Source organism: Medicago sativa, chromosome 2 (assembly GCF_051527215.1).
Source record: "Medicago sativa cultivar Bolivia chromosome 2, Bolivia_mono, whole genome shotgun sequence".
Classification (NCBI taxonomy): Eukaryota; Viridiplantae; Streptophyta; class Magnoliopsida; order Fabales; family Fabaceae; genus Medicago; species Medicago sativa.
Window position 1 is genome coordinate 50,116,668 of NC_140750.1, and position 24,817 is coordinate 50,141,484.

A 24,817-nucleotide genomic window follows, 5' to 3' on the forward strand; every position below is an offset into this window, starting at 1 on the left:
GTTAATTAACGAATAGAGTTTTAGGTTGCGTTAATTAACGAAAAAAAATGAAATACAATCGAAGTTTAATTTTCAAAAACGACGTAAAATTACGCTAATTAACAAAAAGAACACGAAATTTTGGCAAAAAGAGGTGCAACACAAGGACTTCCCAGGAGGTCACCCATCCTAGTACTACTCTCGCCCAAGCACGCTTAACTGCGGAGTTCTGATGGGATCCGGTGCATTAGTGCTGGTATGATCGCACCTGAAAGTAAAGCGTTGTAATTGTATATATGCATTTCTAAGTTTATTTTTCAAAAAAGACGTCAAATTACGTTAATTAACGAATAGAGTTTTAGGTTGCGTTAATTAACGAAAAAAAATGAAATACAATCGAAGTTTAATTTTCAAAAACGACGTAAAATTACGCTAATTAACAAAAAGAACACGAAATTTTGGCAAAAAGAGGTGCAACACAAGGACTTCCCAGGAGGTCACCCATCCTAGTACTACTCTCGCCCAAGCACGCTTAACTGCGGAGTTCTGATGGGATCCGGTGCATTAGTGCTGGTATGATCGCACCTGAAAGTAAAGCGTTGTAATTGTATATATATGCATTTCTAAGTTTATTTTTCAAAAAAGACGTCAAATTACGTTAATTAACGAATAGAGTTTTAGGTTGCGTTAATTAACGAAAAAAAATGAAATACAATCGAAGTTTAATTTTCAAAAACGACGTAAAATTACGCTAATTAACAAAAAGAACACGAAATTTTGGCAAAAAGAGGTGCAACACAAGGACTTCCCAGGAGGTCACCCATCCTAGTACTACTCTCGCCCAAGCACGCTTAACTGCGGAGTTCTGATGGGATCCGGTGCATTAGTGCTGGTATGATCGCACCTGAAAGTAAAGCGTTGTAATTGTATATATATGCATTTCTAAGTTTATTTTTCAAAAAAGACGTCAAATTACGTTAATTAACGAATAGAGTTTTAGGTTGCGTTAATTAACGAAAAAAAATGAAATACAATCGAAGTTTAATTTTCAAAAACGACGTAAAATTACGCTAATTAACAAAAAGAACACGAAATTTTGGCAAAAAGAGGTGCAACACAAGGACTTCCCAGGAGGTCACCCATCCTAGTACTACTCTCGCCCAAGCACGCTTAACTGCGGAGTTCTGATGGGATCCGGTGCATTAGTGCTGGTATGATCGCACCTGAAAGTAAAGCGTTGTAATTGTATATATGCATTTCTAAGTTTATTTTTCAAAAAAGACGTCAAATTACGTTAATTAACGAATAGAGTTTTAGGTTGCGTTAATTAACGAAAAAAAATGAAATACAATCGAAGTTTAATTTTCAAAAACGACGTAAAATTACGCTAATTAACAAAAAGAACACGAAATTTTGGCAAAAAGAGGTGCAACACAAGGACTTCCCAGGAGGTCACCCATCCTAGTACTACTCTCGCCCAAGCACGCTTAACTGCGGAGTTCTGATGGGATCCGGTGCATTAGTGCTGGTATGATCGCACCTGAAAGTAAAGCGTTGTAATTGTATATATGCATTTCTAAGTTTATTTTTCAAAAAAGACGTCAAATTACGTTAATTAACGAATAGAGTTTTAGGTTGCGTTAATTAACGAAAAAAAATGAAATACAATCGAAGTTTAATTTTCAAAAACGACGTAAAATTACGCTAATTAACAAAAAGAACACGAAATTTTGGCAAAAAGAGGTGCAACACAAGGACTTCCCAGGAGGTCACCCATCCTAGTACTACTCTCGCCCAAGCACGCTTAACTGCGGAGTTCTGATGGGATCCGGTGCATTAGTGCTGGTATGATCGCACCTGAAAGTAAAGCGTTGTAATTTTATATATGCATTTCTAAGTTTATTTTTCAAAAAAGACGTCAAATTACGTTAATTAACGAATAGAGTTTTAGGTTGCGTTAATTAACGAAAAAAAATGAAATACAATCGAAGTTTAATTTTCAAAAACGACGTAAAATTACGCTAATTAACAAAAAGAACACGAAATTTTGGCAAAAAGAGGTGCAACACAAGGACTTCCCAGGAGGTCACCCATCCTAGTACTACTCTCGCCCAAGCACGCTTAACTGCGGAGTTCTGATGGGATCCGGTGCATTAGTGCTGGTATGATCGCACCTGAAAGTAAAGCGTTGTAATTGTATATATATGCATTTCTAAGTTTATTTTTCAAAAAAGACGTCAAATTACGTTAATTAACGAATAGAGTTTTAGGTTGCGTTAATTAACGAAAAAAAATGAAATACAATCGAAGTTTAATTTTCAAAAACGACGTAAAATTACGCTAATTAACAAAAAGAACACGAAATTTTGGCAAAAAGAGGTGCAACACAAGGACTTCCCAGGAGGTCACCCATCCTAGTACTACTCTCGCCCAAGCACGCTTAACTGCGGAGTTCTGATGGGATCCGGTGCATTAGTGCTGGTATGATCGCACCTGAAAGTAAAGCGTTGTAATTGTATATATATGCATTTCTAAGTTTATTTTTCAAAAAAGACGTCAAATTACGTTAATTAACGAATAGAGTTTTAGGTTGCGTTAATTAACGAAAAAAAATGAAATACAATCGAAGTTTAATTTTCAAAAACGACGTAAAATTACGCTAATTAACAAAAAGAACACGAAATTTTGGCAAAAAGAGGTGCAACACAAGGACTTCCCAGGAGGTCACCCATCCTAGTACTACTCTCGCCCAAGCACGCTTAACTGCGGAGTTCTGATGGGATCCGGTGCATTAGTGCTGGTATGATCGCACCTGAAAGTAAAGCGTTGTAATTGTATATATGCATTTCTAAGTTTATTTTTCAAAAAAGACGTCAAATTACGTTAATTAACGAATAGAGTTTTAGGTTGCGTTAATTAACGAAAAAAAATGAAATACAATCGAAGTTTAATTTTCAAAAACGACGTAAAATTACGCTAATTAACAAAAAGAACACGAAATTTTGGCAAAAAGAGGTGCAACACAAGGACTTCCCAGGAGGTCACCCATCCTAGTACTACTCTCGCCCAAGCACGCTTAACTGCGGAGTTCTGATGGGATCCGGTGCATTAGTGCTGGTATGATCGCACCTGAAAGTAAAGCGTTGTAATTGTATATATGCATTTCTAAGTTTATTTTTCAAAAAAGACGTCAAATTACGTTAATTAACGAATAGAGTTTTAGGTTGCGTTAATTAACGAAAAAAAATGAAATACAATCGAAGTTTAATTTTCAAAAACGACGTAAAATTACGCTAATTAACAAAAAGAACACGAAATTTTGGCAAAAAGAGGTGCAACACAAGGACTTCCCAGGAGGTCACCCATCCTAGTACTACTCTCGCCCAAGCACGCTTAACTGCGGAGTTCTGATGGGATCCGGTGCATTAGTGCTGGTATGATCGCACCTGAAAGTAAAGCGTTGTAATTTTATATATGCATTTCTAAGTTTATTTTTCAAAAAAGACGTCAAATTACGTTAATTAACGAATAGAGTTTTAGGTTGCGTTAATTAACGAAAAAAAATGAAATACAATCGAAGTTTAATTTTCAAAAACGACGTAAAATTACGCTAATTAACAAAAAGAACACGAAATTTTGGCAAAAAGAGGTGCAACACAAGGACTTCCCAGGAGGTCACCCATCCTAGTACTACTCTCGCCCAAGCACGCTTAACTGCGGAGTTCTGATGGGATCCGGTGCATTAGTGCTGGTATGATCGCACCTGAAAGTAAAGCGTTGTAATTGTATATATGCATTTCTAAGTTTATTTTTCAAAAAAGACGTCAAATTACGTTAATTAACGAATAGAGTTTTAGGTTGCGTTAATTAACGAAAAAAAATGAAATACAATCGAAGTTTAATTTTCAAAAACGACGTAAAATTACGCTAATTAACAAAAAGAACACGAAATTTTGGCAAAAAGAGGTGCAACACAAGGACTTCCCAGGAGGTCACCCATCCTAGTACTACTCTCGCCCAAGCACGCTTAACTGCGGAGTTCTGATGGGATCCGGTGCATTAGTGCTGGTATGATCGCACCTGAAAGTAAAGCGTTGTAATTGTATATATGCATTTCTAAGTTTATTTTTCAAAAAAGACGTCAAATTACGTTAATTAACGAATAGAGTTTTAGGTTGTGTTAATTAACGAAAAAAAATGAAATACAATCGAAGTTTAATTTTCAAAAACGACGTAAAATTACGCTAATTAACAAAAAGAACACGAAATTTTGGCAAAAAGAGGTGCAACACAAGGACTTCCCAGGAGGTCACCCATCCTAGTACTACTCTAGCCCAAGCACGCTTAACTGCGGAGTTCTGATGGGATCCGGTGCATTAGTGCTGGTATGATCGCACCTGAAAGTAAAGCGTTGTAATTGTATATATGCATTTCTAAGTTTATTTTTCAAAAAAGACGTCAAATTACGTTAATTAACGAATAGAGTTTTAGGTTGCGTTAATTAACGAGAAAAAATGAAATACAATCGAAGTTTAATTTTCAAAAACGACGTAAAATTACGCTAATTAACAAAAAGAACACGAAATTTTGGCAAAAAGAGGTGCAACACAAGGACTTCCCAGGAGGTCACCCATCCTAGTACTACTCTCGCCCAAGCACGCTTAACTGCGGAGTTCTGATGGGATCCGGTGCATTAGTGCTGGTATGATCGCACCTGAAAGTAAAGCGTTGTAATTTTATATATGCATTTCAAAGTTTATTTTTCAAAAAAGACGTCAAATTACGTTAATTAACGAATAGAGTTTTAGGTTGCGTTAATTAACGAAAAAAAATGAAATACAATCGAAGTTTAATTTTCAAAAACGACGTAAAATTACGCTAATTAACAAAAAGAACACGAAATTTTGGCAAAAAGAGGTGCAACACAAGGACTTCCCAGGAGGTCACCCATCCTAGTACTACTCTCGCCCAAGCACGCTTAACTGCGGAGTTCTGATGGGATCCGGTGCATTAGTGCTGGTATGATCGCACCTGAAAGTAAAGCGTTGTAATTGTATATATATGCATTTCTAAGTTTATTTTTCAAAAAAGACGTCAAATTACGTTAATTAACGAATAGAGTTTTAGGTTGCGTTAATTAACGAAAAAAAATGAAATACAATCGAAGTTTAATTTTCAAAAACGACGTAAAATTACGCTAATTAACAAAAAGAACACGAAATTTTGGCAAAAAGAGGTGCAACACAAGGACTTCCCAGGAGGTCACCCATCCTAGTACTACTCTCGCCCAAGCACGCTTAACTGCGGAGTTCTGATGGGATCCGGTGCATTAGTGCTGGTATGATCGCACCTGAAAGTAAAGCGTTGTAATTGTATATATGCATTTCTAAGTTTATTTTTCAAAAAAGACGTCAAATTACGTTAATTAACGAATAGAGTTTTAGGTTGCGTTAATTAACGGAAAAAAATGAAATACAATCGAAGTTTAATTTTCAAAAACGACGTAAAATTACGCTAATTAACAAAAAGAACACGAAATTTTGGCAAAAAGAGGTGCAACACAAGGACTTCCCAGGAGGTCACCCATCCTAGTACTACTCTCGCCCAAGCACGCTTAACTGCGGAGTTCTGATGGGATCCGGTGCATTAGTGCTGGTATGATCGCACCTGAAAGTAAAGCGTTGTAATTTTATATATGCATTTCTAAGTTTATTTTTCAAAAAAGACGTCAAATTACGTTAATTAACGAATAGAGTTTTAGGTTGCGTTAATTAACGAAAAAAAATGAAATACAATCGAAGTTTAATTTTCAAAAACGACGTAAAATTACGCTAATTAACAAAAAGAACACGAAATTTTGGCAAAAAGAGGTGCAACACAAGGACTTCCCAGGAGGTCACCCATCCTAGTACTACTCTCGCCCAAGCACGCTTAACTGCGGAGTTCTGATGGGATCCGGTGCATTAGTGCTGGTATGATCGCACCTGAAAGTAAAGCGTTGTAATTGTATATATGCATTTCTAAGTTTATTTTTCAAAAAAGACGTCAAATTACGTTAATTAACGAATAGAGTTTTAGGTTGCGTTAATTAACGAAAAAAAATGAAATACAATCGAAGTTTAATTTTCAAAAACGACGTAAAATTACGCTAATTAACAAAAAGAACACGAAATTTTGGCAAAAAGAGGTGCAACACAAGGACTTCCCAGGAGGTCACCCATCCTAGTACTACTCTCGCCCAAGCACGCTTAACTGCGGAGTTCTGATGGGATCCGGTGCATTAGTGCTGGTATGATCGCACCTGAAAGTAAAGCGTTGTAATTGTATATATGCATTTCTAAGTTTATTTTTCAAAAAAGACGTCAAATTACGTTAATTAACGAATAGAGTTTTAGGTTGTGTTAATTAACGAAAAAAAATGAAATACAATCGAAGTTTAATTTTCAAAAACGACGTAAAATTACGCAAATTAACAAAAAGAACACGAAATTTTGGCAAAAAGAGGTGCAACACAAGGACTTCCCAGGAGGTCACCCATCCTAGTACTACTCTCGCCCAAGCACGCTTAACTGCGGAGTTCTGATGGGATCCGGTGCATTAGTGCTGGTATGATCGCACCTGAAAGTAAAGCGTTGTAATTGTATATATGCATTTCAAAGTTTATTTTTCAAAAAAGACGTCAAATTACGTTAATTAACGAATAGAGTTTTAGGTTGCGTTAATTAACGAGAAAAAATGAAATACAATCGAAGTTTAATTTTCAAAAACCACGTAAAATTACGCTAATTAACAAAAAGAACACGAAATTTTGGCAAAAAGAGGTGCAACACAAGGACTTCCCAGGAGGTCACCCATCCTAGTACTACTCTCGCCCAAACACGCTTAACTGCGGAGTTCTGATGGGATCCGGTGCATTAGTGCTGGTATGATCGCACCTGAAAGTAAAGCGTTGTAATTTTATATATGCATTTCAAAGTTTATTTTTCAAAAAAGACGTCAAATTACGTTAATTAACGAATAGAGTTTTAGGTTGCGTTAATTAACGAAAAAAAATGAAATACAATCGAAGTTTAATTTTCAAAAACGACGTAAAATTACGCTAATTAACAAAAAGAACACGAAATTTTGGCAAAAAGAGGTGCAACACAAGGACTTCCCAGGAGGTCACCCATCCTAGTACTACTCTCGCCCAAGCACGCTTAACTGCGGAGTTCTGATGGGATCCGGTGCATTAGTGCTGGTATGATCGCACCTGAAAGTAAAGCGTTGTAATTGTATATATATGCATTTCTAAGTTTATTTTTCAAAAAAGACGTCAAATTACGTTAATTAACGAATAGAGTTTTAGGTTGCGTTAATTAACGAAAAAAAATGAAATACAATCGAAGTTTAATTTTCAAAAACGACGTAAAATTACGCTAATTAACAAAAAGAACACGAAATTTTGGCAAAAAGAGGTGCAACACAAGGACTTCCCAGGAGGTCACCCATCCTAGTACTACTCTCGCCCAAGCACGCTTAACTGCGGAGTTCTGATGGGATCCGGTGCATTAGTGCTGGTATGATCGCACCTGAAAGTAAAGCGTTGTAATTGTATATATGCATTTCTAAGTTTATTTTTCAAAAAAGACGTCAAATTACGTTAATTAACGAATAGAGTTTTAGGTTGCGTTAATTAACGAAAAAAAATGAAATACAATCGAAGTTTAATTTTCAAAAACGACGTAAAATTACGCTAATTAACAAAAAGAACACGAAATTTTGGCAAAAAGAGGTGCAACACAAGGACTTCCCAGGAGGTCACCCATCCTAGTACTACTCTCGCCCAAGCACGCTTAACTGCGGAGTTCTGATGGGATCCGGTGCATTAGTGCTGGTATGATCGCACCTGAAAGTAAAGCGTTGTAATTGTATATATGCATTTCTAAGTTTATTTTTCAAAAAAGACGTCAAATTACGTTAATTAACGAATAGAGTTTTAGGTTGCGTTAATTAACGAAAAAAAATGAAATACAATCGAAGTTTAATTTTCAAAAACGACGTAAAATTACGCTAATTAACAAAAAGAACACGAAATTTTGGCAAAAAGAGGTGCAACACAAGGACTTCCCAGGAGGTCACCCATCCTAGTACTACTCTCGCCCAAGCACGCTTAACTGCGGAGTTCTGATGGGATCCGGTGCATTAGAGCTGGTATGATCGCACCTGAAAGTAAAGCGTTGTAATTGTATATATATGCATTTCTAAGTTTATTTTTCAAAAAAGACGTCAAATTACGTTAATTAACGAATAGAGTTTTAGGTTGCGTTAATTAACGAAAAAAAATGAAATACAATCGAAGTTTAATTTTCAAAAACGACGTAAAATTACGCTAATTAACAAAAAGAACACGAAATTTTGGCAAAAAGAGGTGCAACACAAGGACTTCCCAGGAGGTCACCCATCCTAGTACTACTCTCGCCCAAGCACGCTTAACTGCGGAGTTCTGATGGGATCCGGTGCATTAGAGCTGGTATGATCGCACCTGAAAGTAAAGCGTTGTAATTGTATATATATGCATTTCTAAGTTTATTTTTCAAAAAAGACGTCAAATTACGTTAATTAACGAATAGAGTTTTAGGTTGCGTTAATTAACGAAAAAAAATGAAATACAATCGAAGTTTAATTTTCAAAAACGACGTAAAATTACGCTAATTAACAAAAAGAACACGAAATTTTGGCAAAAAGAGGTGCAACACAAGGACTTCCCAGGAGGTCACCCATCCTAGTACTACTCTCGCCCAAGCACGCTTAACTGCGGAGTTCTGATGGGATCCGGTGCATTAGTGCTGGTATGATCGCACCTGAAAGTAAAGCGTTGTAATTGTATATATATGCATTTCTAAGTTTATTTTTCAAAAAAGACGTCAAATTACGTTAATTAACGAATAGAGTTTTAGGTTGCGTTAATTAACGAAAAAAAATGAAATACAATCGAAGTTTAATTTTCAAAAACGACGTAAAATTACGCTAATTAACAAAAAGAACACGAAATTTTGGCAAAAAGAGGTGCAACACAAGGACTTCCCAGGAGGTCACCCATCCTAGTACTACTCTCGCCCAAGCACGCTTAACTGCGGAGTTCTGATGGGATCCGGTGCATTAGTGCTGGTATGATCGCACCTGAAAGTAAAGCATTGTAATTGTATATATGCATTTCTAAGTTTATTTTTCAAAAAAGACGTCAAATTACGTTAATTAACGAATAGAGTTTTAGGTTGCGTTAATTAACGAAAAAAAATGAAATACAATCGAAGTTTAATTTTCAAAAACGACGTAAAATTACGCTAATTAACAAAAAGAACACGAAATTTTGGCAAAAAGAGGTGCAACACAAGGACTTCCCAGGAGGTCACCCATCCTAGTACTACTCTCGCCCAAGCACGCTTAACTGCGGAGTTCTGATGGGATCCGGTGCATTAGTGCTGGTATGATCGCACCTGAAAGTAAAGCGTTGTAATAGTATATATGCATTTCTAAGTTTATTTTTCAAAAAAGACGTCAAATTACGTTAATTAACGAATAGAGTTTTAGGTTGCGTTAATTAACGAAAAAAAATGAAATACAATCGAAGTTTAATTTTCAAAAACGACGTAAAATTACGCTAATTAACAAAAAGAACACGAAATTTTGGCAAAAAGAGGTGCAACACAAGGACTTCCCAGGAGGTCACCCATCCTAGTACTACTCTCGCCCAAGCACGCTTAACTGCGGAGTTCTGATGGGATCCGGTGCATTAGAGCTGGTATGATCGCACCTGAAAGTAAAGCGTTGTAATTGTATATATATGCATTTCTAAGTTTATTTTTCAAAAAAGACGTCAAATTACGTTAATTAACGAATAGAGTTTTAGGTTGCGTTAATTAACGAAAAAAAATGAAATACAATCGAAGTTTAATTTTCAAAAACGACGTAAAATTACGCTAATTAACAAAAAGAACACGAAATTTTGGCAAAAAGAGGTGCAACACAAGGACTTCCCAGGAGGTCACCCATCCTAGTACTACTCTCGCCCAAGCACGCTTAACTGCGGAGTTCTGATGGGATCCGGTGCATTAGAGCTGGTATGATCGCACCTGAAAGTAAAGCGTTGTAATTGTATATATATGCATTTCTAAGTTTATTTTTCAAAAAAGACGTCAAATTACGTTAATTAACGAATAGAGTTTTAGGTTGCGTTAATTAACGAAAAAAAATGAAATACAATCGAAGTTTAATTTTCAAAAACGACGTAAAATTACGCTAATTAACAAAAAGAACACGAAATTTTGGCAAAAAGAGGTGCAACACAAGGACTTCCCAGGAGGTCACCCATCCTAGTACTACTCTCGCCCAAGCACGCTTAACTGCGGAGTTCTGATGGGATCCGGTGCATTAGTGCTGGTATGATCGCACCTGAAAGTAAAGCGTTGTAATTGTATATATATGCATTTCTAAGTTTATTTTTCAAAAAAGACGTCAAATTACGTTAATTAACGAATAGAGTTTTAGGTTGCGTTAATTAACGAAAAAAAATGAAATACAATCGAAGTTTAATTTTCAAAAACGACGTAAAATTACGCTAATTAACAAAAAGAACACGAAATTTTGGCAAAAAGAGGTGCAACACAAGGACTTCCCAGGAGGTCACCCATCCTAGTACTACTCTCGCCCAAGCACGCTTAACTGCGGAGTTCTGATGGGATCCGGTGCATTAGTGCTGGTATGATCGCACCTGAAAGTAAAGCGTTGTAATTGTATATATGCATTTCTAAGTTTATTTTTCAAAAAAGACGTCAAATTACGTTAATTAACGAATAGAGTTTTAGGTTGCGTTAATTAACGAAAAAAAATGAAATACAATCGAAGTTTAATTTTCAAAAACGACGTAAAATTACGCTAATTAACAAAAAGAACACGAAATTTTGGCAAAAAGAGGTGCAACACAAGGACTTCCCAGGAGGTCACCCATCCTAGTACTACTCTCGCCCAAGCACGCTTAACTGCGGAGTTCTGATGGGATCCGGTGCATTAGTGCTGGTATGATCGCACCTGAAAGTAAAGCGTTGTAATTGTATATATGCATTTCTAAGTTTATTTTTCAAAAAAGACGTCAAATTACGTTAATTAACGAATAGAGTTTTAGGTTGCGTTAATTAACGAAAAAAAATGAAATACAATCGAAGTTTAATTTTCAAAAACGACGTAAAATTACGCTAATTAACAAAAAGAACACGAAATTTTGGCAAAAAGAGGTGCAACACAAGGACTTCCCAGGAGGTCACCCATCCTAGCACTACTCTCGCCCAAGCACGCTTAACTGCGGAGTTCTGATGGGATCCGGTGCATTAGTGCTGGTATGATCGCACCTGAAAGTAAAGCGTTGTAATTGTATATATGCATTTCTAAGTTTATTTTTCAAAAAAGACGTCAAATTACGTTAATTAACGAATAGAGTTTTAGGTTGCGTTAATTAACGAAAAAAAATGAAATACAATCGAAGTTTAATTTTCAAAAACGACGTAAAATTACGCTAATTAACAAAAAGAACACGAAATTTTGGCAAAAAGAGGTGCAACACAAGGACTTCCCAGGAGGTCACCCATCCTAGTACTACTCTCGCCCAAGCACGCTTAACTGCGGAGTTCTGATGGGATCCGGTGCATTAGTGCTGGTATGATCGCACCTGAAAGTAAAGCGTTGTAATTTTATATATGCATTTCTAAGTTTATTTTTCAAAAAAGACGTCAAATTACGTTAATTAACGAATAGAGTTTTAGGTTGCGTTAATTAACGAAAAAAAATGAAATACAATCGAAGTTTAATTTTCAAAAACGACGTAAAATTACGCTAATTAACAAAAAGAACACGAAATTTTGGCAAAAAGAGGTGCAACACAAGGACTTCCCAGGAGGTCACCCATCCTAGTACTACTCTCGCCCAAGCACGCTTAACTGCGGAGTTCTGATGGGATCCGGTGCATTAGTGCTGGTATGATCGCACCTGAAAGTAAAGCGTTGTAATTGTATATATGCATTTCTAAGTTTATTTTTCAAAAAAGACGTCAAATTACGTTAATTAACGAATAGAGTTTTAGGTTGCGTTAATTAACGAAAAAAAATGAAATACAATCGAAGTTTAATTTTCAAAAACGACGTAAAATTACGCTAATTAACAAAAAGAACACGAAATTTTGGCAAAAAGAGGTGCAACACAAGGACTTCCCAGGAGGTCACCCATCCTAGTACTACTCTCGCCCAAGCACGCTTAACTGCGGAGTTCTGATGGGATCCGGTGCATTAGTGCTGGTATGATCACACCTGGAAGTAAAGCGTTGTAATTGTATATATGCATTTCTAAGTTTATTTTTCAAAAAAGACGTCAAATTACGTTAATTAACGAATAGAGTTTTAGGTTGCGTTAATTAACGAAAAAAAATGAAATACAATCGAAGTTTAATTTTCAAAAACGACGTAAAATTACGCTAATTAACAAAAAGAACACGAAATTTTGGCAAAAAGAGGTGCAACACAAGGACTTCCCAGGAGGTCACCCATCCTAGTACTACTCTCGCCCAAGCACGCTTAACTGCGGAGTTCTGATGGGATCCGGTGCATTAGTGCTGGTATGATCGCACCTGAAAGTAAAGCGTTGTAATTGTATATATGCATTTCTAAGTTTATTTTTCAAAAAAGACGTCAAATTACGTTAATTAACGAATAGAGTTTTAGGTTGCGTTAATTAACGAAAAAAAATGAAATACAATCGAAGTTTAATTTTCAAAAACGACGTAAAATTACGCTAATTAACAAAAAGAACACGAAATTTTGGCAAAAAGAGGTGCAACACAAGGACTTCCCAGGAGGTCACCCATCCTAGTACTACTCTCGCCCAAGCACGCTTAACTGCGGAGTTCTGATGGGATCCGGTGCATTAGTGCTGGTATGATCGCACCTGAAAGTAAAGCGTTGTAATTTTATATATGCATTTCTAAGTTTATTTTTAAAAAAGGCGTCAAATTACGTTAATTAACGAATAGAGTTTTAGGTTGCGTTAATTAACGAAAAAAAATGAAATACAATCGAAGTTTAATTTTCAAAAACGACGTAAAATTACGCTAATTAACAAAAAGAACACGAAATTTTGGCAAAAAGAGGTGCAACACAAGGACTTCCCAGGAGGTCACCCATCCTAGTACTACTCTCGCCCAAGCACGCTTAACTGCGGAGTTCTGATGGGATCCGGTGCATTAGTGCTGGTATGATCGCACCTGAAAGTAAAGCGTTGTAATTGTATATATATGCATTTCTAAGTTTATTTTTCAAAAAAGACGTCAAATTACGTTAATTAACGAATAGAGTTTTAGGTTGCGTTAATTAACGAAAAAAAATGAAATACAATCGAAGTTTAATTTTCAAAAACGACGTAAAATTACGCTAATTAACAAAAAGAACACGAAATTTTGGCAAAAAGAGGTGCAACACAAGGACTTCCCAGGAGGTCACCCATCCTAGTACTACTCTCGCCCAAGCACGCTTAACTGCGGAGTTCTGATGGGATCCGGTGCATTAGTGCTGGTATGATCGCACCTGAAAGTAAAGCGTTGTAATTGTATATATATGCATTTCTAAGTTTATTTTTCAAAAAAGACGTCAAATTACGTTAATTAACGAATAGAGTTTTAGGTTGCGTTAATTAACGAAAAAAAATGAAATACAATCGAAGTTTAATTTTCAAAAACGACGTAAAATTACGCTAATTAACAAAAAGAACACGAAATTTTGGCAAAAAGAGGTGCAACACAAGGACTTCCCAGGAGGTCACCCATCCTAGTACTACTCTCGCCCAAGCACGCTTAACTGCGGAGTTCTGATGGGATCCGGTGCATTAGAGCTGGTATGATCGCACCTGAAAGTAAAGCGTTGTAATTGTATATATATGCATTTCTAAGTTTATTTTTCAAAAAAGACGTCAAATTACGTTAATTAACGAATAGAGTTTTAGGTTGCGTTAATTAACGAAAAAAAATGAAATACAATCGAAGTTTAATTTTCAAAAACGACGTAAAATTACGCTAATTAACAAAAAGAACACGAAATTTTGGCAAAAAGAGGTGCAACACAAGGACTTCCCAGGAGGTCACCCATCCTAGTACTACTCTCGCCCAAGCACGCTTAACTGCGGAGTTCTGATGGGATCCGGTGCATTAGAGCTGGTATGATCGCACCTGAAAGTAAAGCGTTGTAATTGTATATATATGCATTTCTAAGTTTATTTTTCAAAAAAGACGTCAAATTACGTTAATTAACGAATATAGTTTTAGGTTGCGTTAATTAACGAAAAAAAATGAAATACAATCGAAGTTTAATTTTCAAAAACGACGTAAAATTACGCTAATTAACAAAAAGAACACGAAATTTTGGCAAAAAGAGGTGCAACACAAGGACTTCCCAGGAGGTCACCCATCCCAGTACTACTCTCGCCCAAGCACGCTTAACTGCGGAGTTCTGATGGGATCCGGTGCATTAGTGCTGGTATGATCGCACCTGAAAGTAAAGCGTTGTAATTGTATATATATGCATTTCTAAGTTTATTTTTCAAAAAAGACGTCAAATTACGTTAATTAACGAATAGAGTTTTAGGTTGCGTTAATTAACGAAAAAAAATGAAATACAATCGAAGTTTAATTTTCAAAAACGACGTAAAATTACGCTAATTAACAAAAAGAACACGAAATTTTGGCAAAAAGAGGTGCAACACAAGGACTTCCCAGGAGGTCACCCATCCTAGTACTACTCTCGCCCAAGCACGCTTAACTGCGGAGTTCTGATGGGATCCGGTGCATTAGTGCTGGTATGATCGCACCTGAAAGTAAAGCGTTGTAATTGTATATATGCATTTCTAAGTTTATTTTTCAAAAAAGACGTCAAATTACGTTAATTAACGAATAGAGTTTTAGGTTGCGTTAATTAACGAAAAAAAATGAAATACAATCGAAGTTTAATTTTCAAAAACGACGTAAAATTACGCTAATTAACAAAAAGAACACGAAATTTTGGCAAAAAGAGGTGCAACACAAGGACTTCCCAGGAGGTCACCCATCCTAGTACTACTCTCGCCCAAGCACGCTTAACTGCGGAGTTCTGATGGGATCCGGTGCATTAGTGCTGGTATGATCGCACCTGAAAGTAAAGCGTTGTAATTGTATATATGCATTTCTAAGTTTATTTTTCAAAAAAGACGTCAAATTACGTTAATTAACGAATAGAGTTTTAGGTTGCGTTAATTAACGAAAAAAAATGAAATACAATCGAAGTTTAATTTTCAAAAACGACGTAAAATTACGCTAATTAACAAAAAGAACACGAAATTTTGGCAAAAAGAGGTGCAACACAAGGACTTCCCAGGAGGTCACCCATCCTAGTACTACTCTCGCCCAAGCACGCTTAACTGCGGAGTTCTGATGGGATCCGGTGCATTAGTGCTGGTATGATCGCACCTGAAAGTAAAGCGTTGTAATTGTATATATGCATTTCTAAGTTTATTTTTCAAAAAAGACGTCAAATTACGTTAATTAACGAATAGAGTTTTAGGTTGCGTTAATTAACGAAAAAAAATGAAATACAATCGAAGTTTAATTTTCAAAAACGACGTAAAATTACGCTAATTAACAAAAAGAACACGAAATTTTGGCAAAAAGAGGTGCAACACAAGGACTTCCCAGGAGGTCACCCATCCTAGTACTACTCTCGCCCAAGCACGCTTAACTGCGGAGTTCTGATGGGATCCGGTGCATTAGTGTTGGTATGATCGCACCTGAAAGTAAAGCGTTGTAATTGTATATATGCATTTCTAAGTTTATTTTTCAAAAAAGACGTCAAATTACGTTAATTAACGAATAGAGTTTTAGGTTGCGTTAATTAACGAAAAAAAATGAAATACAATCGAAGTTTAATTTTCAAAAACGACGTAAAATTACGCTAATTAACAAAAAGAACACGAAATTTTGGCAAAAAGAGGTGCAACACAAGGACTTCCCAGGAGGTCACCCATCCTAGTACTACTCTCGCCCAAGCACGCTTAACTGCGGAGTTCTGATGGGATCCGGTGCATTAGAGCTGGTATGATCGCACCTGAAAGTAAAGCGTTGTAATTGTATATATGCATTTCTAAGTTTATTTTTCAAAAAAGACGTCAAATTACGTTAATTAACGAATAGAGTTTTAGGTTGCGTTAATTAACGAAAAAAAATGAAATACAATCGAAGTTTAATTTTCAAAAACGACGTAAAATTACGCTAATTAACAAAAAGAACACGAAATTTTGGCAAAAAGAGGTGCAACACAAGGACTTCCCAGGAGGTCACCCATCCTAGTACTACTCTCGCCCAAGCACGCTTAACTGCGGAGTTCTGATGGGATCCGGTGCATTAGTGCTGGTATGATCGCACCTGAAAGTAAAGCGTTGTAATTGTATATATGCATTTCTAAGTTTATTTTTCAAAAAAGACGTCAAATTACGTTAATTAACGAATAGAGTTTTAGGTTGCGTTAATTAACGAAGAAAAATGAAATACAATCGAAGTTTAATTTTCAAAAACGACGTAAAATTACGCTAATTAACAAAAAGAACACGAAATTTTGGCAAAAAGAGGTGCAACACAAGGACTTCCCAGGAGGTCACCCATCCTAGTACTACTCTCGCCCAAGCACGCTTAACTGCGGAGTTCTGATGGGATCCGGTGCATTAGTGCTGGTATGATCGCACCTGAAAGTAAAGCGTTGTAATTGTATATATGCATTTCTAAGTTTATTTTTCAAAAAAGACGTCAAATTACGTTAATTAACGAATAGAGTTTTAGGTTGCGTTAATTAACGAAAAAAAATGAAATACAATCGAAGTTTAATTTTCAAAAACGACGTAAAATTACGCTAATTAACAAAAAGAACACGAAATTTTGGCAAAAAGAGGTGCAACACAAGGACTTCCCAGGAGGTCACCCATCCTAGTACTACTCTCGCCCAAGCACGCTTAACTGCGGAGTTCTGATGGGATCCGGTGCATTAGTGCTGGTATGATCCCACCTGAAAGTAAAGCGTTGTAATTGTATATATGCATTTCTAAGTTTATTTTTCAAAAAAGACGTCAAATTACGTTAATTAACGAATAGAGTTTTAGGTTGCGTTAATTAACGAAAAAAATGAAATACAATCGAAGTTTAATTTTCAAAAACGACGTAAAATTACGCTAATTAACAAAAAGAACACGAAATTTTGGCAAAAAGAGGTGCAACACAAGGACTTCCCAGGAGGTCACCCATCCTAGTACTACTCTCGCCCAAGCACGCTTAACTGCGGAGTTCTGATGGGATCCGGTGCATTAGTGCTGGTATGATCGCACCTGAAAGTAAAGCGTTGTAATTGTATATATGCATTTCTAAGTTTATTTTTCAAAAAAGACGTCAAATTACGTTAATTAACGAATAGAGTTTTAGGTTGCGTTAATTAACGAAGAAAAATGAAATACAATCGAAGTTTAATTTTCAAAAACGACGTAAAATTACGCTAATTAACAAAAAGAACACGAAATTTTGGCAAAAAGAGGTGCAACACAAGGACTTCCCAGGAGGTCACCCATCCTAGTACTACTCTCGCCCAAGCACGCTTAACTGCGGAGTTCTGATGGGATCCGGTGCATTAGTGCTGGTATGATCGCACCTGAAAGTAAAGCGTTGTAATTGTATATATGCATTTCTAAGTTTATTTTTCAAAAAAGACGTCAAATTACGTTAATTAACGAATAGAGTTTTAGGTTGCGTTAATTAACGAATAAAAATGAAATACAATCGAAGTTTAATTTTCAAAAACGACGTAAAATTACGCTAATTAACAAAAAGAACACGAAATTTTGGCAAAAAGAGGTGCAACACAAGGACTTCCCAGGAGGTCACCCATCCTAGTACTACTCTCGCCCAAGCACGCTTAACTGCGGAGTTCTGATGGGATCCGGTGCATTAGTGCTGGTATGATCCCACCTGAAAGTAAAGCGTTGTAATTGTATATATGCATTTCTAAGTTTATTTTTCAAAAAAGACGTCAAATTACGTTAATTAACGAATAGAGTTTTAGGTTGCGTTAATTAACGAAAAAAATGAAATACAATCGAAGTTTAATTTTCAAAAACGACGTAAAATTACGCTAATTAACAAAAAGAACACGAAATTTTGGCAAAAAGAGGTGCAACACAAGGACTTCCCAGGAGGTCACCCATCCTAGTACTACTCTCGCCCAAGCACGCTTAACTGCGGAGTTCTGATGGGATCCGGTGCATTAGTGCTGGTATGATCGCACCTGAAAGTAAAGCGTTGTAATTGTATATATGCATTTCTAAGTTTATTTTTCAAAAAAGACGTCAAATTACGTTAATTAACGAATAGAGTTTTAGGTTGCGTTAATTAACGAAAAAAAATGAAATACAATCGAAGTTTAATTTTCAAAAACGACGTAAAATTACGCTAATTAACAAAAAGAACACGAAATTTTGGCAAAAAGAGGTGCAACACAAGGACTTCCCAGGAGGTCACCCATCCTAGTACTACTCTCGCCCAAGCACGCTTAACTGCGGAGTTCTGATGGGATCCGGTGCATTAGTGCTGGTATGATCGCACCTGAAAGTAAAGCGTTGTAATTGTATATATGCATTTCTAAGTTTATTTTTCAAAAAAGACGTCAAATTACGTTAATTAACGAATAGAGTTTTAGGTTGCGTTAATTAACGAAGAAAAATGAAATACAATCGAAGTTTAATTTTCAAAAACGACGTAAAATTACGCTAATTAACAAAAAGAACACGAAATTTTGGCAAAAAGAGGTGCAACACAAGGACTTCCCAGGAGGTCACCCATCCTAGTACTACTCTCGCCAAAGCACGCTTAACTGCGGAGTTCTGATGGGATCCGGTGCATTAGTGCTGGTATGATCGCACCTGAAAGTAAAGCGTTGTAATTGTATATATGCATTTCTAAGTTTATTTTTCAAAAAAGACGTCAAATTACGTTAATTAACGAATAGAGTTTTAGGTTGCGTTAATTAACGAAAAAAAATGAAATACAATCGAAGTTTAATTTTCAAAAACGACGTAAAATTACGCTAATTAACAAAAAGAACACGAAATTTTGGCAAAAAGAGGTGTAACACAAGGACTTCCCAGGAGGTCACCCATCCTAGTACTACTCTCGCCCAAGCACGCTTAACTGCGGAGTTCTGATGGGATCCGGTGCATTAGAGCTGGTATGATCGCACCTGAAAGTAAAGCGTTGTAATTGTATATATGCATTTCTAAGTTTATTTTTCAAAAAAGACGTCAAATTACGTTAATTAACGAATAGAGTTTTAGGTTGCGTTAATTAACGAAAAAAAATGAAATACAATCGAAGTTTAATTTTCAAAAACGACGTAAAATTACGCTAATTAACAAAAAGAACACGAAATTTTGGCAAAAAGAGGTGCAACACAAGGACTTCCCAGGAGGTCACCCATCCTAGTACTACTCTCGCCCAAGCACGCTTAACTGCGGAGTTCTGATGGGATCCGGTGCATTAGTGCTGGTATGATCGCACCTGAAAGTAAAGCGTTGTAATTGTATATATGCATTTCTAAGTTTATTTTTCAAAAAAGACGTCAAATTACGTTAATTAACGAATAGAGTTTTAGGTTGCGTTAATTAACGAAAAAAATGAAATACAATCGAAGTTTAATTTTCAAAAACGACGTAAAATTACGCTAATTAACAAAAAGAACACGAAATTTTGGCAAAAAGAGGTGCAACACAAGGACTTCCCAGGAGGTCACCCATCCTAGTACTACTCTCGCCCAAGCACGCTTAACTGCGGAGTTCTGATGGGATCCGGTGCATTAGTGCTGGTATGATCGCACCTGAAAGTAAAGCGTTGTAATTGTATATATGCATTTCTAAGTTTATTTTTCAAAAAAGACGTCAAATTACGTTAATTAACGAATAGAGTTTTAGGTTGCGTTAATTAACGAAAAAAAATGAAATACAATCGAAGTTTAATTTTCAAAAACGACGTAAAATTACGCTAATTAACAAAAAGAACACGAAATTTTGGCAAAAAGAGGTGCAACACAAGGACTTCCCAGGAGGTCACCCATCCTAGTACTACTCTCGCCCAAGCACGCTTAACTGCGGAGTTCTGATGGGATCCGGTGCATTAGTGCTGGTATGATCGCACCTGAAAGTAAAGCGTTGTAATTGTATATATGCATTTCTAAGTTTATTTTTCAAAAAAGACGTCAAATTACGTTAATTAACGAATAGAGTTTTAGGTTGCGTTAATTAACGAAAAAAATGAAATACAATCGAAGTTTAATTTTCAAAAACGACGTAAAATTACGCTAATTAACAAAAAGAACACGAAATTTTGGCAAAAAGAGGTGCAACACAAGGACTTCCCAGGAGGTCACCCATCCTAGTACTACTCTCGCCCAAGCACGCTTAACTGCGGAGTTCTGATGGGATCCGGTGCATTAGTGCTGGTATGATCGCACCTGAAAGTAAAGCGTTGTAATTGTATATATGCATTTCTAAGTTTATTTTTCAAAAAAGACGTCAAATTACGTTAATTAACGAATAGAGTTTTAGGTTGCGTTAATTAACGAAAAAAAATGAAATACAATCGAAGTTTAATTTTCAAAAACGACGTAAAATTACGCTAATTAACAAAAAGAACACGAAATTTTGGCAAAAAGAGGTGCAACACAAGGACTTCCCAGGAGGTCACCCATCCTAGTACTACTCTCGCCCAAGCACGCTTAACTGCGGAGTTCTGATGGGATCCGGTGCATTAGTGCTGGTATGATCGCACCTGAAAGTAAAGCGTTGTAATTGTATATATGCATTTCTAAGTTTATTTTTCAAAAAAGACGTCAAATTACGTTAATTAACGAATAGAGTTTTAGGTTGCGTTAATTAACGAAAAAAAATGAAATACAATCGAAGTTTAATTTTCAAAAACGACGTAAAATTACGCTAATTAACAAAAAGAACACGAAATTTTGGCAAAAAGAGGTGCAACACAAGGACTTCCCAGGAGGTCACCCATCCTAGTACTACTCTCGCCCAAGCACGCTTAACTGCGGAGTTCTGATGGGATCCGGTGCATTAGTGCCGGTATGATCGCACCTGAAAGTAAAGCGTTGTAATTGTATATATGCATTTCTAAGTTTATTTTTCAAAAAAGACGTCAAATTACGTTAATTAACGAATAGAGTTTTAGGTTGCGTTAATTAACGAAAAAAAATGAAATACAATCGAAGTTTAATTTTCAAAAACGACGTAAAATTACGCTAATTAACAAAAAGAACACGAAATTTTGGCAAAAAGAGGTGCAACACAAGGACTTCCCAGGAGGTCACCCATCCTAGTACTACTCTCGCCCAAGCACGCTTAACTGCGGAGTTCTGATGGGATCCGGTGCATTAGTGCTGGTATGATCGCACCTGAAAGTAAAGCGTTGTAATTGTATATATGCATTTCTAAGTTTATTTTTCAAAAAAGACGTCAAATTACGTTAATTAACGAATAGAGTTTTAGGTTGCGTTAATTAACGAAAAAAAATGAAATACAATCGAAGTTTAATTTTCAAAAACGACGTAAAATTACGCTAATTAACAAAAAGAACACGAAATTTTGGCAAAAAGAGGTGCAACACAAGGACTTCCCAGGAGGTCACCCATCCTAGTACTACTCTCGCCCAAGCACGCTTAACTGCGGAGTTCTGATGGGATCCGGTGCATTAGTGCTGGTATGATCGCACCTGAAAGTAAAGCGTTGTAATTGTATATATGCATTTCTAAGTTTATTTTTCAAAAAAGACGTCAAATTACGTTAATTAACGAATAGAGTTTTAGGTTGCGTTAATTAACGAAAAAAAATGAAATACAATCGAAGTTTAATTTTCAAAAACGACGTAAAATTACGCTAATTAACAAAAAGAACACGAAATTTTGGCAAAAAGAGGTGCAACACAAGGACTTCCCAGGAGGTCACCCATCCTAGTACTACTCTCGCCCAAGCACGCTTAACTGCGGAGTTCTGATGGGATCCGGTGCATTAGTGCTGGTATGATCGCACCTGAAAGTAAAGCGTTGTAATTGTATATATGCATTTCTAAGTTTATTTTTCAAAAAAGACGTCAAATTACGTTAATTAACGAATAGAGTTTTAGGTTGCGTTAATTAACGAAGAAAAATGAAATACAATCGAAGTTTAATTTTCAAAAACGACGTAAAATTACGCTAATTAACAAAAAGAACACGAAATTTTGGCAAAAAGAGGTGCAACACAAGGACTTCCCAGGAGGTCACCCATCCTAGTACTACTCTCGCCAAAGCACGCTTAACTGCGGAGTTCTGATGGGATCCGGTGCATTAGTGCTGGTATGATCGCACCTGAAAGTAAAGCGTTGTAATTGTATATATGCATTTCTAAGTTTATTTTTCAAAAAAGACGTCAAATTACGTTAATTAACGAATAGAGTTTTAGGTTGCGTTAATTAACGAAAAAAAATGAAATACAATCGAAGTTTAATTTTCAAAAACGACGTAAAATTACGCTAATTAACAAAAAGAACACGAAATTTTGGCAAAAAGAGGTGCAACACAAGGACTTCCCAGGAGGTCACCCATCCTAGTACTACTCTCGCCCAAGCACGCTTAACTGCGGAGTTCTGATGGGATCCGGTGCATTAGAGCTGGTATGATCGCACCTGAAAGTAAAGCGTTGTAATTGTATATATGCATTTCTAAGTTTATTTTTCAAAAAAGACGTCAAATTACGTTAATTAACGAATAGAGTTTTAGGTTGCGTTAATTAACGAAAAAAAATGAAATACAATCGAAGTTTAATTTTCAAAAACGACGTAAAATTACGCTAATTAACAAAAAGAACACGAAATTTTGGCAAAAAGAGGTGCAACACAAGGACTTCCCAGGAGGTCACCCATCCTAGTACTACTCTCGCCCAAGCACGCTTAACTGCGGAGTTCTGATGGGATCCGGTGCATTAGTGCTGGTATGATCGCACCTGAAAGTAAAGCGTTGTAATTGTATATATGCATTTCTAAGTTTATTTTTCAAAAACGACGTCAAATTACGTTAATTAACGAATAGAGTTTTAGGTTGCGTTAATTAACGAAAAAAATGAAATACAATCGAAGTTTAATTTTCAAAAACGACGTAAAATTACGCTAATTAACAAAAAGAACACGAAATTTTGGCAAAAAGAGGTGCAACACAAGGACTTCCCAGGAGGTCACCCATCCTAGTACTACTCTCGCCCAAGCACGCTTAACTGCGGAGTTCTGATGGGATCCGGTGCATTAGTGCTGGTATGATCGCACCTGAAAGTAAAGCGTTGTAATTGTATATATGCATTTCTAAGTTTATTTTTCAAAAAAGACGTCAAATTACGTTAATTAACGAATAGAGTTTTAGGTTGCGTTAATTAACGAAAAAAAATGAAATACAATCGAAGTTTAATTTTCAAAAACGACGTAAAATTACGCTAATTAACAAAAAGAACACGAAATTTTGGCAAAAAGAGGTGCAACACAAGGACTTCCCAGGAGGTCACCCATCCTAGTACTACTCTCGCCCAAGCACGCTTAACTGCGGAGTTCTGATGGGATCCGGTGCATTAGTGCTGGTATGATCGCACCTGAAAGTAAAGCGTTGTAATTGTATATATGCATTTCTAAGTTTATTTTTCAAAAAAGACGTTAAATTACGTTAATTAACGAATAGAGTTTTAGGTTGCGTTAATTAACGAAAAAAATGAAATACAATCGAAGTTTAATTTTCAAAAACGACGTAAAATTACGCTAATTAACAAAAAGAACACGAAATTTTGGCAAAAAGAGGTGCAACACAAGGACTTCCCAGGAGGTCACCCATCCTAGTACTACTCTCGCCCAAGCACGCTTAACTGCGGAGTTCTGATGGGATCCGGTGCATTAGTGCTGGTATGATCGCACCTGAAAGTAAAGCGTTGTAATTGTATATATGCATTTCTAAGTTTATTTTTCAAAAAAGACGTCAAATTACGTTAATTAACGAATAGAGTTTTAGGTTGCGTTAATTAACGAAAAAAAATGAAATACAATCGAAGTTTAATTTTCAAAAACGACGTAAAATTACGCTAATTAACAAAAAGAACACGAAATTTTGGCAAAAAGAGGTGCAACACAAGGACTTCCCAGGAGGTCACCCATCCTAGTACTACTCTCGCCCAAGCACGCTTAACTGCGGAGTTCTGATGGGATCCGGTGCATTAGTGCTGGTATGATCGCACCTGAAAGTAAAGCGTTGTAATTGTATATATGCATTTCTAAGTTTATTTTTCAAAAAAGACGTCAAATTACGTTAATTAACGAATAGAGTTTTAGGTTGCGTTAATTAACGAAAAAAAATGAAATACAATCGAAGTTTAATTTTCAAAAACGACGTAAAATTACGCTAATTAACAAAAAGAACACGAAATTTTGGCAAAAAGAGGTGCAACACAAGGACTTCCCAGGAGGTCACCCATCCTAGTACTACTCTCGCCCAAGCACGCTTAACTGCGGAGTTCTGATGGGATCCGGTGCATTAGTGCTGGTATGATCGCACCTGAAAGTAAAGCGTTGTAATTGTATATATGCATTTCTAAGTTTATTTTTCAAAAAAGACGTCAAATTACGTTAATTAACGAATAGAGTTTTAGGTTGCGTTAATTAACGAAAAAAAATGAAATACAATCGAAG

General features: G+C 36.2%; 78 non-coding genes across 78 annotated transcripts; all 78 read right to left on the minus strand.

Moving 5' to 3' along the window:
- Positions 1-130: 130 nt before the first annotated feature.
- On the minus strand, positions 131-249 carry LOC146947764 (5S ribosomal RNA). Its single transcript, XR_015029920.1, has one exon. It is a non-coding gene; the product is annotated as a 5S ribosomal RNA (ribosomal RNA).
- A 198-nt stretch (positions 250-447) lies between these two features.
- LOC146947765 (5S ribosomal RNA) lies at positions 448-566 on the minus strand. The gene has a single exon (XR_015029921.1). It is a non-coding gene; the product is annotated as a 5S ribosomal RNA (ribosomal RNA).
- A 200-nt stretch (positions 567-766) lies between these two features.
- LOC146947766 (5S ribosomal RNA) lies at positions 767-885 on the minus strand. Its single transcript, XR_015029922.1, has one exon. It is a non-coding gene; the product is annotated as a 5S ribosomal RNA (ribosomal RNA).
- A 200-nt stretch (positions 886-1,085) lies between these two features.
- On the minus strand, positions 1,086-1,204 carry LOC146947767 (5S ribosomal RNA). The gene has a single exon (XR_015029923.1). It is a non-coding gene; the product is annotated as a 5S ribosomal RNA (ribosomal RNA).
- A 198-nt stretch (positions 1,205-1,402) lies between these two features.
- LOC146947768 (5S ribosomal RNA) lies at positions 1,403-1,521 on the minus strand. The gene has a single exon (XR_015029924.1). It is a non-coding gene; the product is annotated as a 5S ribosomal RNA (ribosomal RNA).
- A 198-nt stretch (positions 1,522-1,719) lies between these two features.
- LOC146947769 (5S ribosomal RNA) lies at positions 1,720-1,838 on the minus strand. The gene has a single exon (XR_015029925.1). It is a non-coding gene; the product is annotated as a 5S ribosomal RNA (ribosomal RNA).
- A 198-nt stretch (positions 1,839-2,036) lies between these two features.
- On the minus strand, positions 2,037-2,155 carry LOC146947770 (5S ribosomal RNA). The gene has a single exon (XR_015029927.1). It is a non-coding gene; the product is annotated as a 5S ribosomal RNA (ribosomal RNA).
- A 200-nt stretch (positions 2,156-2,355) lies between these two features.
- Positions 2,356-2,474, minus strand: LOC146947771 (5S ribosomal RNA). Its single transcript, XR_015029928.1, has one exon. It is a non-coding gene; the product is annotated as a 5S ribosomal RNA (ribosomal RNA).
- A 200-nt stretch (positions 2,475-2,674) lies between these two features.
- Positions 2,675-2,793, minus strand: LOC146947772 (5S ribosomal RNA). The gene has a single exon (XR_015029929.1). It is a non-coding gene; the product is annotated as a 5S ribosomal RNA (ribosomal RNA).
- A 198-nt stretch (positions 2,794-2,991) lies between these two features.
- On the minus strand, positions 2,992-3,110 carry LOC146947773 (5S ribosomal RNA). The gene has a single exon (XR_015029930.1). It is a non-coding gene; the product is annotated as a 5S ribosomal RNA (ribosomal RNA).
- Positions 3,111-3,308: 198 nt separating this feature from the next.
- On the minus strand, positions 3,309-3,427 carry LOC146947774 (5S ribosomal RNA). Its single transcript, XR_015029931.1, has one exon. It is a non-coding gene; the product is annotated as a 5S ribosomal RNA (ribosomal RNA).
- A 198-nt stretch (positions 3,428-3,625) lies between these two features.
- On the minus strand, positions 3,626-3,744 carry LOC146947775 (5S ribosomal RNA). The gene has a single exon (XR_015029932.1). It is a non-coding gene; the product is annotated as a 5S ribosomal RNA (ribosomal RNA).
- A 198-nt stretch (positions 3,745-3,942) lies between these two features.
- LOC146947776 (5S ribosomal RNA) lies at positions 3,943-4,061 on the minus strand. Its single transcript, XR_015029933.1, has one exon. It is a non-coding gene; the product is annotated as a 5S ribosomal RNA (ribosomal RNA).
- A 198-nt stretch (positions 4,062-4,259) lies between these two features.
- Positions 4,260-4,378, minus strand: LOC146947777 (5S ribosomal RNA). The gene has a single exon (XR_015028888.1). It is a non-coding gene; the product is annotated as a 5S ribosomal RNA (ribosomal RNA).
- Positions 4,379-4,576: 198 nt separating this feature from the next.
- On the minus strand, positions 4,577-4,695 carry LOC146947778 (5S ribosomal RNA). Its single transcript, XR_015029934.1, has one exon. It is a non-coding gene; the product is annotated as a 5S ribosomal RNA (ribosomal RNA).
- Positions 4,696-4,893: 198 nt separating this feature from the next.
- LOC146947779 (5S ribosomal RNA) lies at positions 4,894-5,012 on the minus strand. The gene has a single exon (XR_015029935.1). It is a non-coding gene; the product is annotated as a 5S ribosomal RNA (ribosomal RNA).
- A 200-nt stretch (positions 5,013-5,212) lies between these two features.
- Positions 5,213-5,331, minus strand: LOC146947780 (5S ribosomal RNA). Its single transcript, XR_015029936.1, has one exon. It is a non-coding gene; the product is annotated as a 5S ribosomal RNA (ribosomal RNA).
- A 198-nt stretch (positions 5,332-5,529) lies between these two features.
- LOC146947781 (5S ribosomal RNA) lies at positions 5,530-5,648 on the minus strand. Its single transcript, XR_015029938.1, has one exon. It is a non-coding gene; the product is annotated as a 5S ribosomal RNA (ribosomal RNA).
- A 198-nt stretch (positions 5,649-5,846) lies between these two features.
- Positions 5,847-5,965, minus strand: LOC146947782 (5S ribosomal RNA). The gene has a single exon (XR_015029939.1). It is a non-coding gene; the product is annotated as a 5S ribosomal RNA (ribosomal RNA).
- A 198-nt stretch (positions 5,966-6,163) lies between these two features.
- On the minus strand, positions 6,164-6,282 carry LOC146947783 (5S ribosomal RNA). Its single transcript, XR_015029940.1, has one exon. It is a non-coding gene; the product is annotated as a 5S ribosomal RNA (ribosomal RNA).
- A 198-nt stretch (positions 6,283-6,480) lies between these two features.
- LOC146947784 (5S ribosomal RNA) lies at positions 6,481-6,599 on the minus strand. The gene has a single exon (XR_015029941.1). It is a non-coding gene; the product is annotated as a 5S ribosomal RNA (ribosomal RNA).
- Positions 6,600-6,797: 198 nt separating this feature from the next.
- LOC146947785 (5S ribosomal RNA) lies at positions 6,798-6,916 on the minus strand. Its single transcript, XR_015028913.1, has one exon. It is a non-coding gene; the product is annotated as a 5S ribosomal RNA (ribosomal RNA).
- A 198-nt stretch (positions 6,917-7,114) lies between these two features.
- On the minus strand, positions 7,115-7,233 carry LOC146947786 (5S ribosomal RNA). The gene has a single exon (XR_015029942.1). It is a non-coding gene; the product is annotated as a 5S ribosomal RNA (ribosomal RNA).
- A 200-nt stretch (positions 7,234-7,433) lies between these two features.
- LOC146947787 (5S ribosomal RNA) lies at positions 7,434-7,552 on the minus strand. The gene has a single exon (XR_015029943.1). It is a non-coding gene; the product is annotated as a 5S ribosomal RNA (ribosomal RNA).
- A 198-nt stretch (positions 7,553-7,750) lies between these two features.
- Positions 7,751-7,869, minus strand: LOC146947788 (5S ribosomal RNA). The gene has a single exon (XR_015029944.1). It is a non-coding gene; the product is annotated as a 5S ribosomal RNA (ribosomal RNA).
- Positions 7,870-8,067: 198 nt separating this feature from the next.
- On the minus strand, positions 8,068-8,186 carry LOC146947789 (5S ribosomal RNA). The gene has a single exon (XR_015028987.1). It is a non-coding gene; the product is annotated as a 5S ribosomal RNA (ribosomal RNA).
- Positions 8,187-8,386: 200 nt separating this feature from the next.
- On the minus strand, positions 8,387-8,505 carry LOC146947790 (5S ribosomal RNA). The gene has a single exon (XR_015028988.1). It is a non-coding gene; the product is annotated as a 5S ribosomal RNA (ribosomal RNA).
- A 200-nt stretch (positions 8,506-8,705) lies between these two features.
- LOC146947791 (5S ribosomal RNA) lies at positions 8,706-8,824 on the minus strand. The gene has a single exon (XR_015029945.1). It is a non-coding gene; the product is annotated as a 5S ribosomal RNA (ribosomal RNA).
- A 200-nt stretch (positions 8,825-9,024) lies between these two features.
- On the minus strand, positions 9,025-9,143 carry LOC146947792 (5S ribosomal RNA). Its single transcript, XR_015029946.1, has one exon. It is a non-coding gene; the product is annotated as a 5S ribosomal RNA (ribosomal RNA).
- A 198-nt stretch (positions 9,144-9,341) lies between these two features.
- Positions 9,342-9,460, minus strand: LOC146947793 (5S ribosomal RNA). Its single transcript, XR_015029947.1, has one exon. It is a non-coding gene; the product is annotated as a 5S ribosomal RNA (ribosomal RNA).
- Positions 9,461-9,658: 198 nt separating this feature from the next.
- On the minus strand, positions 9,659-9,777 carry LOC146947794 (5S ribosomal RNA). Its single transcript, XR_015028989.1, has one exon. It is a non-coding gene; the product is annotated as a 5S ribosomal RNA (ribosomal RNA).
- Positions 9,778-9,977: 200 nt separating this feature from the next.
- Positions 9,978-10,096, minus strand: LOC146947795 (5S ribosomal RNA). Its single transcript, XR_015028990.1, has one exon. It is a non-coding gene; the product is annotated as a 5S ribosomal RNA (ribosomal RNA).
- Positions 10,097-10,296: 200 nt separating this feature from the next.
- LOC146947796 (5S ribosomal RNA) lies at positions 10,297-10,415 on the minus strand. The gene has a single exon (XR_015029949.1). It is a non-coding gene; the product is annotated as a 5S ribosomal RNA (ribosomal RNA).
- A 200-nt stretch (positions 10,416-10,615) lies between these two features.
- On the minus strand, positions 10,616-10,734 carry LOC146947797 (5S ribosomal RNA). The gene has a single exon (XR_015029950.1). It is a non-coding gene; the product is annotated as a 5S ribosomal RNA (ribosomal RNA).
- A 198-nt stretch (positions 10,735-10,932) lies between these two features.
- On the minus strand, positions 10,933-11,051 carry LOC146947798 (5S ribosomal RNA). The gene has a single exon (XR_015029951.1). It is a non-coding gene; the product is annotated as a 5S ribosomal RNA (ribosomal RNA).
- Positions 11,052-11,249: 198 nt separating this feature from the next.
- LOC146947799 (5S ribosomal RNA) lies at positions 11,250-11,368 on the minus strand. The gene has a single exon (XR_015029181.1). It is a non-coding gene; the product is annotated as a 5S ribosomal RNA (ribosomal RNA).
- A 198-nt stretch (positions 11,369-11,566) lies between these two features.
- Positions 11,567-11,685, minus strand: LOC146947800 (5S ribosomal RNA). The gene has a single exon (XR_015029952.1). It is a non-coding gene; the product is annotated as a 5S ribosomal RNA (ribosomal RNA).
- A 198-nt stretch (positions 11,686-11,883) lies between these two features.
- On the minus strand, positions 11,884-12,002 carry LOC146947801 (5S ribosomal RNA). Its single transcript, XR_015029953.1, has one exon. It is a non-coding gene; the product is annotated as a 5S ribosomal RNA (ribosomal RNA).
- Positions 12,003-12,200: 198 nt separating this feature from the next.
- On the minus strand, positions 12,201-12,319 carry LOC146947802 (5S ribosomal RNA). The gene has a single exon (XR_015028867.1). It is a non-coding gene; the product is annotated as a 5S ribosomal RNA (ribosomal RNA).
- A 198-nt stretch (positions 12,320-12,517) lies between these two features.
- LOC146947803 (5S ribosomal RNA) lies at positions 12,518-12,636 on the minus strand. Its single transcript, XR_015028313.1, has one exon. It is a non-coding gene; the product is annotated as a 5S ribosomal RNA (ribosomal RNA).
- Positions 12,637-12,834: 198 nt separating this feature from the next.
- On the minus strand, positions 12,835-12,953 carry LOC146947804 (5S ribosomal RNA). Its single transcript, XR_015028314.1, has one exon. It is a non-coding gene; the product is annotated as a 5S ribosomal RNA (ribosomal RNA).
- Positions 12,954-13,150: 197 nt separating this feature from the next.
- LOC146947805 (5S ribosomal RNA) lies at positions 13,151-13,269 on the minus strand. The gene has a single exon (XR_015028315.1). It is a non-coding gene; the product is annotated as a 5S ribosomal RNA (ribosomal RNA).
- Positions 13,270-13,469: 200 nt separating this feature from the next.
- On the minus strand, positions 13,470-13,588 carry LOC146947806 (5S ribosomal RNA). The gene has a single exon (XR_015028316.1). It is a non-coding gene; the product is annotated as a 5S ribosomal RNA (ribosomal RNA).
- Positions 13,589-13,788: 200 nt separating this feature from the next.
- On the minus strand, positions 13,789-13,907 carry LOC146947807 (5S ribosomal RNA). The gene has a single exon (XR_015028991.1). It is a non-coding gene; the product is annotated as a 5S ribosomal RNA (ribosomal RNA).
- A 200-nt stretch (positions 13,908-14,107) lies between these two features.
- Positions 14,108-14,226, minus strand: LOC146947808 (5S ribosomal RNA). Its single transcript, XR_015028992.1, has one exon. It is a non-coding gene; the product is annotated as a 5S ribosomal RNA (ribosomal RNA).
- Positions 14,227-14,426: 200 nt separating this feature from the next.
- On the minus strand, positions 14,427-14,545 carry LOC146947809 (5S ribosomal RNA). The gene has a single exon (XR_015029645.1). It is a non-coding gene; the product is annotated as a 5S ribosomal RNA (ribosomal RNA).
- Positions 14,546-14,745: 200 nt separating this feature from the next.
- LOC146947810 (5S ribosomal RNA) lies at positions 14,746-14,864 on the minus strand. Its single transcript, XR_015028317.1, has one exon. It is a non-coding gene; the product is annotated as a 5S ribosomal RNA (ribosomal RNA).
- Positions 14,865-15,062: 198 nt separating this feature from the next.
- LOC146947811 (5S ribosomal RNA) lies at positions 15,063-15,181 on the minus strand. The gene has a single exon (XR_015028319.1). It is a non-coding gene; the product is annotated as a 5S ribosomal RNA (ribosomal RNA).
- A 198-nt stretch (positions 15,182-15,379) lies between these two features.
- LOC146947812 (5S ribosomal RNA) lies at positions 15,380-15,498 on the minus strand. The gene has a single exon (XR_015028320.1). It is a non-coding gene; the product is annotated as a 5S ribosomal RNA (ribosomal RNA).
- Positions 15,499-15,696: 198 nt separating this feature from the next.
- LOC146947813 (5S ribosomal RNA) lies at positions 15,697-15,815 on the minus strand. Its single transcript, XR_015029140.1, has one exon. It is a non-coding gene; the product is annotated as a 5S ribosomal RNA (ribosomal RNA).
- Positions 15,816-16,013: 198 nt separating this feature from the next.
- LOC146947814 (5S ribosomal RNA) lies at positions 16,014-16,132 on the minus strand. The gene has a single exon (XR_015028993.1). It is a non-coding gene; the product is annotated as a 5S ribosomal RNA (ribosomal RNA).
- Positions 16,133-16,330: 198 nt separating this feature from the next.
- On the minus strand, positions 16,331-16,449 carry LOC146947815 (5S ribosomal RNA). The gene has a single exon (XR_015028321.1). It is a non-coding gene; the product is annotated as a 5S ribosomal RNA (ribosomal RNA).
- Positions 16,450-16,647: 198 nt separating this feature from the next.
- LOC146947816 (5S ribosomal RNA) lies at positions 16,648-16,766 on the minus strand. Its single transcript, XR_015028322.1, has one exon. It is a non-coding gene; the product is annotated as a 5S ribosomal RNA (ribosomal RNA).
- Positions 16,767-16,964: 198 nt separating this feature from the next.
- Positions 16,965-17,083, minus strand: LOC146947817 (5S ribosomal RNA). The gene has a single exon (XR_015029291.1). It is a non-coding gene; the product is annotated as a 5S ribosomal RNA (ribosomal RNA).
- Positions 17,084-17,280: 197 nt separating this feature from the next.
- On the minus strand, positions 17,281-17,399 carry LOC146947818 (5S ribosomal RNA). Its single transcript, XR_015028323.1, has one exon. It is a non-coding gene; the product is annotated as a 5S ribosomal RNA (ribosomal RNA).
- Positions 17,400-17,597: 198 nt separating this feature from the next.
- LOC146947819 (5S ribosomal RNA) lies at positions 17,598-17,716 on the minus strand. Its single transcript, XR_015028324.1, has one exon. It is a non-coding gene; the product is annotated as a 5S ribosomal RNA (ribosomal RNA).
- Positions 17,717-17,914: 198 nt separating this feature from the next.
- Positions 17,915-18,033, minus strand: LOC146947820 (5S ribosomal RNA). The gene has a single exon (XR_015029292.1). It is a non-coding gene; the product is annotated as a 5S ribosomal RNA (ribosomal RNA).
- Positions 18,034-18,230: 197 nt separating this feature from the next.
- Positions 18,231-18,349, minus strand: LOC146947821 (5S ribosomal RNA). Its single transcript, XR_015028325.1, has one exon. It is a non-coding gene; the product is annotated as a 5S ribosomal RNA (ribosomal RNA).
- Positions 18,350-18,547: 198 nt separating this feature from the next.
- On the minus strand, positions 18,548-18,666 carry LOC146947822 (5S ribosomal RNA). The gene has a single exon (XR_015028326.1). It is a non-coding gene; the product is annotated as a 5S ribosomal RNA (ribosomal RNA).
- Positions 18,667-18,864: 198 nt separating this feature from the next.
- On the minus strand, positions 18,865-18,983 carry LOC146947823 (5S ribosomal RNA). The gene has a single exon (XR_015029249.1). It is a non-coding gene; the product is annotated as a 5S ribosomal RNA (ribosomal RNA).
- A 198-nt stretch (positions 18,984-19,181) lies between these two features.
- On the minus strand, positions 19,182-19,300 carry LOC146947824 (5S ribosomal RNA). Its single transcript, XR_015029315.1, has one exon. It is a non-coding gene; the product is annotated as a 5S ribosomal RNA (ribosomal RNA).
- Positions 19,301-19,498: 198 nt separating this feature from the next.
- Positions 19,499-19,617, minus strand: LOC146947825 (5S ribosomal RNA). The gene has a single exon (XR_015028327.1). It is a non-coding gene; the product is annotated as a 5S ribosomal RNA (ribosomal RNA).
- A 197-nt stretch (positions 19,618-19,814) lies between these two features.
- LOC146947826 (5S ribosomal RNA) lies at positions 19,815-19,933 on the minus strand. Its single transcript, XR_015028328.1, has one exon. It is a non-coding gene; the product is annotated as a 5S ribosomal RNA (ribosomal RNA).
- A 198-nt stretch (positions 19,934-20,131) lies between these two features.
- Positions 20,132-20,250, minus strand: LOC146947827 (5S ribosomal RNA). Its single transcript, XR_015028330.1, has one exon. It is a non-coding gene; the product is annotated as a 5S ribosomal RNA (ribosomal RNA).
- A 197-nt stretch (positions 20,251-20,447) lies between these two features.
- Positions 20,448-20,566, minus strand: LOC146947828 (5S ribosomal RNA). The gene has a single exon (XR_015028331.1). It is a non-coding gene; the product is annotated as a 5S ribosomal RNA (ribosomal RNA).
- Positions 20,567-20,764: 198 nt separating this feature from the next.
- Positions 20,765-20,883, minus strand: LOC146947829 (5S ribosomal RNA). Its single transcript, XR_015028332.1, has one exon. It is a non-coding gene; the product is annotated as a 5S ribosomal RNA (ribosomal RNA).
- A 198-nt stretch (positions 20,884-21,081) lies between these two features.
- On the minus strand, positions 21,082-21,200 carry LOC146947830 (5S ribosomal RNA). Its single transcript, XR_015029713.1, has one exon. It is a non-coding gene; the product is annotated as a 5S ribosomal RNA (ribosomal RNA).
- A 198-nt stretch (positions 21,201-21,398) lies between these two features.
- On the minus strand, positions 21,399-21,517 carry LOC146947831 (5S ribosomal RNA). Its single transcript, XR_015028333.1, has one exon. It is a non-coding gene; the product is annotated as a 5S ribosomal RNA (ribosomal RNA).
- A 198-nt stretch (positions 21,518-21,715) lies between these two features.
- Positions 21,716-21,834, minus strand: LOC146947832 (5S ribosomal RNA). The gene has a single exon (XR_015028334.1). It is a non-coding gene; the product is annotated as a 5S ribosomal RNA (ribosomal RNA).
- Positions 21,835-22,032: 198 nt separating this feature from the next.
- Positions 22,033-22,151, minus strand: LOC146947833 (5S ribosomal RNA). Its single transcript, XR_015028335.1, has one exon. It is a non-coding gene; the product is annotated as a 5S ribosomal RNA (ribosomal RNA).
- A 198-nt stretch (positions 22,152-22,349) lies between these two features.
- On the minus strand, positions 22,350-22,468 carry LOC146947834 (5S ribosomal RNA). Its single transcript, XR_015029250.1, has one exon. It is a non-coding gene; the product is annotated as a 5S ribosomal RNA (ribosomal RNA).
- Positions 22,469-22,666: 198 nt separating this feature from the next.
- LOC146947835 (5S ribosomal RNA) lies at positions 22,667-22,785 on the minus strand. The gene has a single exon (XR_015028994.1). It is a non-coding gene; the product is annotated as a 5S ribosomal RNA (ribosomal RNA).
- Positions 22,786-22,983: 198 nt separating this feature from the next.
- LOC146947836 (5S ribosomal RNA) lies at positions 22,984-23,102 on the minus strand. The gene has a single exon (XR_015028336.1). It is a non-coding gene; the product is annotated as a 5S ribosomal RNA (ribosomal RNA).
- A 197-nt stretch (positions 23,103-23,299) lies between these two features.
- On the minus strand, positions 23,300-23,418 carry LOC146947837 (5S ribosomal RNA). The gene has a single exon (XR_015028337.1). It is a non-coding gene; the product is annotated as a 5S ribosomal RNA (ribosomal RNA).
- A 198-nt stretch (positions 23,419-23,616) lies between these two features.
- Positions 23,617-23,735, minus strand: LOC146947838 (5S ribosomal RNA). The gene has a single exon (XR_015028338.1). It is a non-coding gene; the product is annotated as a 5S ribosomal RNA (ribosomal RNA).
- A 197-nt stretch (positions 23,736-23,932) lies between these two features.
- On the minus strand, positions 23,933-24,051 carry LOC146947839 (5S ribosomal RNA). Its single transcript, XR_015028339.1, has one exon. It is a non-coding gene; the product is annotated as a 5S ribosomal RNA (ribosomal RNA).
- A 198-nt stretch (positions 24,052-24,249) lies between these two features.
- LOC146947840 (5S ribosomal RNA) lies at positions 24,250-24,368 on the minus strand. The gene has a single exon (XR_015028341.1). It is a non-coding gene; the product is annotated as a 5S ribosomal RNA (ribosomal RNA).
- A 198-nt stretch (positions 24,369-24,566) lies between these two features.
- On the minus strand, positions 24,567-24,685 carry LOC146947841 (5S ribosomal RNA). Its single transcript, XR_015028342.1, has one exon. It is a non-coding gene; the product is annotated as a 5S ribosomal RNA (ribosomal RNA).
- Between the last annotated feature and the right edge of the window lie 132 nt (positions 24,686-24,817).